The sequence below is a fragment of the Ursus maritimus genome, unplaced genomic scaffold (assembly GCF_017311325.1).
Source record: "Ursus maritimus isolate PB19 unplaced genomic scaffold, ASM1731132v1 scaffold_12, whole genome shotgun sequence".
In the NCBI taxonomy this organism is placed as follows: Eukaryota; Metazoa; Chordata; class Mammalia; order Carnivora; family Ursidae; genus Ursus; species Ursus maritimus.
The window spans coordinates 48566441-48576227 of NW_024423564.1; the positions used below are offsets into that span (position 1 = coordinate 48566441).

The 9787-nt window shown below is 43.2% G+C and overlaps 1 long non-coding RNA gene across 1 annotated transcript in view; it reads left to right on the top strand.

Annotated features, from left to right (window-relative positions):
- The first annotated feature begins 7179 nt into the window (after positions 1–7179).
- Positions 7180–9787, top strand: part of LOC103663027 — a 19247-nt gene continuing 16639 nt past the window's right edge. Inside the window, exon 1 of the long non-coding RNA XR_568634.2 lies at positions 7180–7857. This is a non-coding gene — a long non-coding RNA (uncharacterized LOC103663027). The remainder of the gene's footprint in view (positions 7858–9787) is intronic.

Sequence of the window (9787 nt, forward strand, 5' to 3'; positions counted from 1 at the left end):
AAAAAAAAAAAAAAGAAAGAAAACGTTTGGCAGAGATGATGCCAGTCTCTCTTCCAAATCTGACATCCTACATTTAGAACACCCTGCGTCTTTTTCTGATGAAGAAACTTCCCAAATAGCTTTTTCTTTTAATGTGGAGTTAGCAGCCTTTTATGAATTATGATTTTAGGATTCCGAATCAATTTTACTTATTTATTTACTTGTGCTTTATTTATTTATTTTAGTTTCACGTTTTTATTTAAATTCCAGTTACTTAACGTGCAGTGTAATATTAGTTTCAGGTGTAGAATTTAGTGATTCATCACTTAAGTACAACACCCGTAATGCCCATCCCCCCACCCTCCCACCCACTTCCCCTCCAGCAACCTGTTTGTTCTCTATAGTTAAGAGTCTCTTTCTTGGTTTGCCTCGCTCTCTCTTCTCTCTCTTTTTTTTCTCCCTATGTTCATCAGTCTTGTTTCTTAAATTCCGCATATGAGTGAAATCATATGGTATTTGTCTTTCTCTGACTGGCTTATTTTGCATAGCATAATACCCTCTAGCTCCATCCAGGTCATTGCAAATGGCAAGATTTCATTCCAAATCCATTTAAAAATGAAAAGTCCTTGTAGACGTTCTTTAATCTCTCCCTTCCACTTCAGACGCTCCCCCCCCCCGCCCCCACTCTACTCTGACCATCTGATTCCTAAGTGGCGTAGGAGGGACTGCACTATATTGTCTTTCTAGCTTTCCCTGCCCGCTAAAGGACGCCATGGCGTTCCCTGTAGCTCCCTCTTTAGTCCCTTTGGCTTTCTGGCAAAGCAGTGGAAAAAGCCCCTTAAAAGGACTGTGTCCAAATCGCCATGGAAGCCAATTTGTGATTATTCCCTCCTCCTCACCTGCTTCCCAGTCAGCTCAGCCAAATCCTTTTGAAACAAAAGCACAAATTAGTGCTAACTTAGGGCAATTATAGGATTTACAAGTTAAACATATTCCCATTGGTTTCCCTAGCAACCATCTCTGAATCACACGATGAGCTAAAACTATTGTTCTATTTAATGGAGTCCAATATGAAGAGAAGCCCAACTATATAACTCACAGTAAGTGACCACCCAGGTGTGGGCCAAAAGAGCACTGGGCATGGGGCAGGAGACCTATGTTCAGCTTCTAGGATCTTACCCCGAGACACTGGGGGTGATGCCCCCAGCAGAGAAAAAGGGTTGGAGCACTGCCAGGGTGAGAGAGGCTCAGATGTTTCTGAGGGAGTGAAAGCAACAGGCAGAGAGCGGTTTGAGGCCAGGGGTCTGCGGGACAAAGCCGAGACACCGTGAGGTCTGATGGAGAGCCCGCTGCCCAGGGCTCGGGCCGTGCTGAGAGCAGCGGGGCAATGGAACAATGTCCAGCAATGCACTTCACTACGCGGCCAGCACCTTGCTGGGGTCTGGGAGGCTGGGCCAGGGGCCACGGGGTCTCAGCTTCCCACCTACACAGTAAGGGGCTTGAGCTGTACCATTTCTCTGGCTCCTTCAGCTCTTTTAAGTAGTGGACTTCTCTAGTTCTGGGCCAATTAAAAAATGTCATATTTACAGTCAAACAAAGACGAATATAGCAGCTTTATTGGTGGTCATGTTGGAGCCCTCAAACCGCACCTGCCACCAAATGACCTTCAAATGGCACTGCCTTGACTGAGTCCGGACCCCCACGGGGGCAGATTTGGGGCTACGGCCCAGATGCATGGGGGTGGGCAGCCTCGAACCCGTGAATTCTGGTGAAAGAGACCTGGCTCTCTGGACCCTAAGCTGGGATCCAACTGTTTTTCCCACGGGAAAGCAGCCACAGTGACAAAGGGCTCCAACCCGTGTGCAGCCAGCCTGAAAAGAGAGCCTGCCACTCAGGACTTCCCCCATGAACGGGGAAGAGAGGTCATTCCCTCCCGTTGGAGGAAGTGAAGGGCAGGTAGAGGCATGGGGACAAGCTTCTTTCTAATGCCCTCAAGAGGGCAGAAATTCCTGTTTTGTAGACTGGCAAGAATGCAGGAGGAGTGAACGTGGTTTCCGAACACAGGGAGGGAGCTGTGCAGTGGGTTACTGAAGGCACACAGCTGGCTCTTGGTGGATCCTCCAGCCTCTCCTTGCTCCCCAGAGAGCAGATGTCGGGCCACGCACACCTCTGCGAGCCGAGAGACTGCAGCTCCCAGAAGCCATGAAGAAGGCATTTACTGGCCCTCCCTCCCCCCACAGGTCCAAGTCCCTTTGAAAATCAGAGTCTGCAATAAGACATTTCATGTTTTTCCAATGACAAAGTGGAGCGGAACTATTGAGTTACTGAATTTTCAAGGGTATAAAAACACTTTAGTAAGTTTTCTAATATTTCCTGCTATGACTCAATATAGTTTTATAATTTTCCTGGTAAAAGACAGCACGTGTTTGTAAGCATGAACTTTGCAAAGCCCTTTGCTGCCAATCATTCTGAGCTGTCACAATGGGAGAATTCATCCTGCTTCACTGCCTTTCTGGATTTTTTGTACAATATTTCAAATTCTTCATTTAGTACATAATAATGGCAAGCCCTGTCATGTATTATGTCTAATGAATGAATATTTGTCTGGGGGTCAGAGAGGGAAGACAACACGCTCAAGAACACGCTGCAGCGAGAGGGCGATTTGGATCCAATCCCACGGCCATGCTCTTCTTGGCACTGCTGCTCATGGGCCTGGAGCCACTTAGCATTCGGCGTCTTTCTTTCCAGACATCCCCGTGCCCCCCACTAGGTAACTGGGTTTGTGGAGGAGGAAGACACGGAAATAAAACCTTTCTGGGGTGGAATAACATATGGCTTCAACTTTTCAGAGAGCGAAGGAAAGATCTCTCTTGTGGTAGGTTGCTGACACCCAAAATAATCAGAGCAATGGTGATAACATTTGTTGGCCCCTGACTCTGTGCCCTGCATGGTGCTAGGTACTTTACATTATCTCGCTTACTCTTTACAGCAATCCCATTACAGAGGAGCCAAATGAGGTAGGGAGACTCTGAAGTAACTGTGTGCAGTTTCAACTAGAAAGTGGAGCAACTTCACCAGTCCAGATAGTTTACTTTTAAATTCTTGCCAAAACCTTTGCCCTCTCCTTACCCATCCCCGCTCCTACCCAAAGTTAGAGATTTATTTAAAGGAAATCCATGTTGAATTTGCCTATTCCTTAAGAGTTTGAGTTTATGGATCACTCACACTTGATTTATTTCGTTCTTTGCTCTCTGTACTTAGTAAGAGATGGGAGTTTGAGGAGGAAGAGGATAGTTGGGAGAGGGCTAGATTTGGGAGCTGTGGGTGCTCTGGGTAAGAGAGATCACAGGCCACTGCTCTGCACCCCAGGCCAGCTCTAGCCGTGCTGTATTCAAAGAAGCAGCAGACAGGAGCCAGAGACTTGTATCCTCCACTAACTTAGCTACGTGAGCTTGGCCACGAGACTTCTGGTCTCCAGCTCTAGTTTTCCTGCACTGTAGCAGGTTGGAATGGATGAATGATGTTGAGTTTCCCCTTAGCACCCAAGCTAGGTAACCCAATCCTACATCATTCAGTGAGAGAAACTGCTAGGAAAGGCTGTGTTTTCTCTGAGCAACGATGTTTGCGTTTTTGTTTGTCAAATGCTTGGATAGCACACACACTGGCTCCTATGTACTGCGTTAAGCACCTTATTACATCAACATCCCTAATCCTCTAATAGCCCTATGTGGTGGGTATCATAGGTGTTCTTACTATCATCCTGTTTATAGGCAAGGGGATTGAAGCACATGGTTGTTTACTCAAGGTCCCAAAGCTAGTAAGAGTGAAGCCAAGTTGAATCTACACAGTCCAGCTCCAGAACCCATGTTCTTACCCTGTTTTTATTTCAGAGACAATGGAATCTGTAGCTGATCAAATGTCCCTCCCGATAACCAGGTTACTTCTCACCTTTAGCAAAAGTGCAAGCCCTGCGAATGTGTGTTTGAGGTACCAGGTTCACCTCCAGCTTCACCTGCCTGCCTGTGTCTCTCTGACTCTTCACCTTGCCGGATATTCCCCCCTCTGGAGATGTCTGTTTATAATTTACCAAAACATCCTTTTTGGAAGATGATGAGAACATTTAAGATGATTCAGCGATGCGATGCGGAATCCTCGTATGTGGCTTGTGGGACCCTCTGGAGCCCGCACTGTGCTCGCACAGGATTTGGAAGAGTGGGAGTGAAGGGGGCCGCTCTGTCTTGACGGGAACTAGGTACAGGTTCTCAACGGAGACGGCAGTGCTCCCTGGGGGGCGGGGGGTGTTGGAAAATGTGTTGGGTGTGGGGAGACTGGTTGCCACAATATTTAGGGGGTGCTATTGGGATTTACTGGACAAGGGACAAATCTGCTGATGTCCTACCATGAGGGAAGCAGCCCCACGCAAATTTTAAATGCTTCATATAGGTAAAACAAATCTCTACACTGACCAGCCTAGCACCTAACTCCATTTTACATATTTTTAAAAGGATGTTTTTCATGGTTCTAATATATACTGAATTTTCCAGGAATGCAACTCCCACATAAACCAAGGGATGATTGTACTTTGTTGCAGAACTTGACCAAGAATCGATCATCACTTTGAAATATTCCATCATCAGTGACACAGCTTCTGGTATTTGAGTCAACAACACATTCCACCGGTGTCAGCCTGCTTTCATAGCTGTCCCGTTCATAACGATTCTATGTGTGTATGCACACAAGCATGCTCATTTAGCTTTTATCTCATAAAATGTGCAATATAAAGAAGAAGTGTCAGCAATCAATGTTATTTGAATATTGTCTTACGTCTCTTACATCCAAATTTTCTTGTTGTAAGTAGGAGCAAGCATCTGCCAATTCATTATGTCTCTCATGTAGTCATGCCTGAACACGTAAGTCCAGGTTGAAATACATACACTTTTTTTAATGGAAATATACTTGACATACAACATCAGTTTCAGGAGTACAACACAGTGATTCAACAATTCTGTACATTGCTCTATGCTTACCATGAGGAATATAGTCACCACTGTCACCATACAATGTTATTACAGTATCATTGACTGTAATCCCTATGCCGAACTCTTCATCCCTGTGATTTATTCATTTTACAAGTGTAAATTTGTACCTCTTAATCCCCTTCACCTCTTACGTCCACCCCCCCAATCCCCTCTCTTCCGGCAACCACCAGTCTGTTCTCTGCATTTATGATTCTGTCTCTGTGGGTTTTTTTCTTTCTAAATTTTTATTTAAATTCTAGTTAGTTAACATACAGTGTAATATTGGTTTCAGGAGTAGAATTCAGCAGAATTCAATACATATAACACCCAGTGCTCATCATAGCAAGTGCCCTCCTTAATACCTATCACCCATCTAGCCCGTCTCGCATCTACCTCCCTCCGTCAACCCTCATTAAGAGTCTCTCATGGTTTGTTTCCCCCTCTCTTTTTTCCTCCTTCCCATATGTTCATCTGTTTTGCTTTTTAAATTCCACATATGGGTGAGATCCTATGGTATTTGTCTTTCTCTGACTGACGTCTTTCACTTAGCATAATACACTCTAGCTCCATCCACATTGCTGCAAATGGCAAGATTTCATTTTTTTGATGGCTGAGTAATATTTCATTTTTATATATACCACATCTTGTTTGGGGTGCTGGAAATGTCCTATTGACTATGGTGATGGACTATATTGAGACACATGCTTATGATTTGCACACTCTTTTTTTTATGTAAGATACATTTCAATAATTTAATTCAATCATCAGCACTGCCTTAATCAGATCAACCTCTGGAAACTGTTTGTTTACACTACCAGTTATAATAATGTCATAGTTGATGTGACAATTTATGAGCAACATTGATGAAATAAAAGGGGGAAATTATCCAAGATTAATAATTACTAATAAAAGAATTAAGTTGAACTCATGGAAAAAAAGCTACCCACAGAATATAACCTGAAACTTTTGAAGAGGGTAATTCAACAAAGACCAAACACCTTAGAAGAAGGCTTCTTGGGGCTCCTAGTGGCTTCAGTTGGTTAAGCAACCAGTTCTTGATTTGGGCTCAGGTCATGATCTCAGGGTCGTGGGGATTGAGCCCCTCATTGGGGCTCTGTGATGGGCACGGAGCCTGTTTAGGTTCTCTCTCTCTCCCTCTCCCACTGTACCCACCCACCCCCGCTCATTCTGTGAGGTTCCTCCTGGTTCATACCCAACCTATATATTCTCTGGTCCAGGTGACACTTTTGTTTTGTCTTAATCTTGGACTACATGAGGGCAGAACACTTTGAACACTGACTGGCCAAGAGCAGAATGGAAACATCTCCAAGAACACAAAGCTGCGATTTGCCGTGATTCATCCCGAGTGAATGCAGCCCTCTGAGAGCTTTGTTGTAAGAAGAACACACTTGCCAGAACCCTTCTGTGTGGCCACAAGCTCCCTCATCTACATGTGGGATACGGAGATTTGGGTTTTAATATTTAATCTGAGAGTGCATCTTAGTAACTGGGCTCTTTTCCTCTGAGAGGTTTTGTCTTTGCTGTTGCTGTTTTTGTGCTGTATAAGAGAAAGGCAAGGAGGCAGGGAGAGATCTCATATCCCTCGCCCGGATTTCAAGACCCTTATACTCTTTCCTTAAGCTAACTTCTCTAACCTATCTCCCACTGATCCCTGGGTGGTGCCTATTAACCAGACAGAAATCACCACCGCAAATACTGTGTGCTTTTTGTGTCTGAGCACCTGTCTGCAACTCGCCCACTTATTCCTGCCTGGATGAACCAATTCTGCCTGCAGGGCTGAATTCAGTGCAGCTTCCTCTGAAAGGTTTTGCTGACTAGTTGAGGCCCCTGTGCGTGTTCTTCCCTGTGCATTCTGATGGCTACATATCGACCCTATTTTCCATACTCTCAATCAGAATGCACGGTCTGCAGAGGATCTGTCAAGCAGTTTTGGGTATGAGTAGCTATTTATGAGCTGTTTGAAGGTGGAAATACTGGAATTTCCCACATCAGTTGTTTTTTTCTACTTTGGAAGTGCATATTATATAAAGGGGTGCAGTGCACTATGTTAAACACTCATATACATTATTTCTTTGAATCCTCATGAAAATCCTAGTAGGTCAATGTTATTATATACTTGCCCAAGGCTATTCTAGAAACAATAAATTGCAGAGCCCGAATTCAAACCCAGCTCTGTCTGATTCTTCAGGATGTGCTCCCGCGCAGAGCTGCTCACAGATGTGGGGAAGTTCAAGGGTGTCAGGGTTTAGGCTGGCTGTGGCATCCAGTCTGGAGAGAAGCTGGGTGAGAGGAGGCTGCGCCTGACCATGGAGCTGGGTCCATGTCAGATGAGTGCATCCTGAGCGAGAGCTCTGTGGCACAGGCAACGGGAAGACAGTACGTGTGAGCGACAAGGCTTCCGTGAGCCATGTGGAAATACAAGGCCCGGTCGATGCTCATCAGTTTCAGAGCTGGTAGAGCACAGAGGCTGCGAGCACAGAGTCTGGAGCCAGATGCACGCATTTCGGTCTTGGTCCCGTCACTTATGAGATGTGTGACTTTAGACAAGGTACTTGCCCTCTTTGAGGTTACTCTCTGCGCCTGTTGTTTTCGTCTGCAACATGGAGATGACGGTACTTACCTCACAGTGCTGGTGTCAAAGCTGTACTCTTCGTCTTCAAACAGGACCCCAGTCTCGTTATGAGAAAAAACATCAGACACACCCTGACTGAGAGACATTTTACAAAGTATCTGACCAGTACTCTTCAAAACCGTGAAGGTCATCGAAAACAGGGAAAGTCTGAGAAGCTGTCACAACCAAGAGGAAAGTAAGAAGACATGATGACTGAATATAACGCAGGTAAGTAACCTGCATGGGATCCTGAGACAAAGGACATTAGAAAAGAAAATGAGGAAATCTGAATAAAGAATGGACTTTAGTTAAAAGTAACATACCAATATTGGTTCATTTATTGTAACAAATGTGCCATTTTAATGTAAGATAGCTATAAGAGGAGAAACTGTCTATGAGATATATAGGAACTCTTCATGCTATCTGTGCTGCTTAATTTTATGTGTCAACTTGGCTAGGCCATGGTACCTAGTTGTTTGGTCAAACACAAGTCTAGATGATTCTACGAAGATATTTTTTAGAAGTGATTACTGTGAAACCAGTAGACTTTGAGGAAAGCAGATCACCCTCCATAATGTGGATGAGCCTTAGCCAATCAGTTGAACGCCTTAAGAGAAAAACTGAGGTCCTCTCAGCAGAAATCTGAATAAAGTATGGACTTGAGTTCATAATTATGTATCAATGTTGGTTCATTAATTGTGGCAAATGCACCATAAGGTGTTAATAATAGGGGAAATTGGCTGTGGAGTATACGGGGTATATCTCTTTACTGTCTCTGCAATAATTCTATAAATCTAGAACTATAAATTTTTTTTTAATTTTCAAAAATCAGGGGCACCTGGGTGGCTCAGTCGTTAAGCATCTGCCTTTGGCTCAGGGCGTGGTCCCAGGGTCCTGGGATCGAGCCCCGCATCAGGCTCCCTCCTCTGCTGGGAGCCTGTTTCTTCCTCTCCCACTGCCCCTGCTTATGTTCCCTCTCTCACTGGCTGTCTCTCTCTTTCTGTCAAATAAATAAATAAAATCTTTTTTAAAAAGTTTAAAAAATCAGACTTGCAGAATTCAATTTTACTGGCAGAAACAGGATTTTGCTTTCAAACAGTGAAATGAGGAGCATATGCCATTATGTTCCACAATAGCATCCAGGGTCTTGCTGTAGTGACACAAAGGAATGAAAATGGATTTCTCTTTATGGACTTGCACAAAAATTACTTTTGTTTGGCCAATGAGTGTTTTACAGTAGAAACACTGTGCATATGGAAACAATCAAAAGGGAATACACTGGAAACAGAATTCTGTTACTTAAAAGGAACATAAAATGTGCTTCTTGTTTTTAATCGGGTAAATTATTTTCATTCTTTAATAATTATTCCTCTCTTTCTAGGTAGCTCTTTTTTGCCACTTTAATAGACCACCATGGTGAAAATAAAGAACTGGGAGTGGGGGTAAAGGATGTGTTGGGAAGAAAAGTCTTTGCTCTGTCTGGCTGGTCATGTTCAGAATATCACGCAAGTTGAAGATGAAACCATTCATTCAGAAATATTTATTGTTTGCCTACTATATACCAGGAAGTGTGAGGCTTCTAAAATGAATCCTTTGCAGATGCTACCCTTAAGCATCTTATCGTTGTTCAGGTTGTAACATGCACACACATGCTTTATATGTGAATATATAAATTATATATTATAATTTGTAGTAAGGATATATAAATTATATCCTTATATATCATGTGTGTCTAATAATTGTGAATATGTAAATCATATATATTCTGCATAGATCACTCTTTCCTTGCCTCCCACAGGCAACTTTTCTAATGTGTTTAGTATGTATCTTGTATGTGTGTGTTCCTACAAAAATGTATAATATTGTTTTGTAGGCATATATCTTTAATTTATATAAATGGTGAGGTGCCATATATCTCATCCCATTTTCTTTTTTCAGCAAGCACTATGTTTTTAACATCCATTCTTATTGTTATGTGAATATATGACACACTTATAATTGCTGCATAATATTCCAAGGTTAGCATCTTAAGAAGAAAGAAAACAAAGGAAAAAAAGGAAGAAATAAAGGAATGAAGGTAGGAATGAAGGTAGGAAGGTAGGAAGGAAGGAAGGAGCAGAAAGAAAGAAAGAAAGAAAGAAAGAAAGAAAGAAAGAAA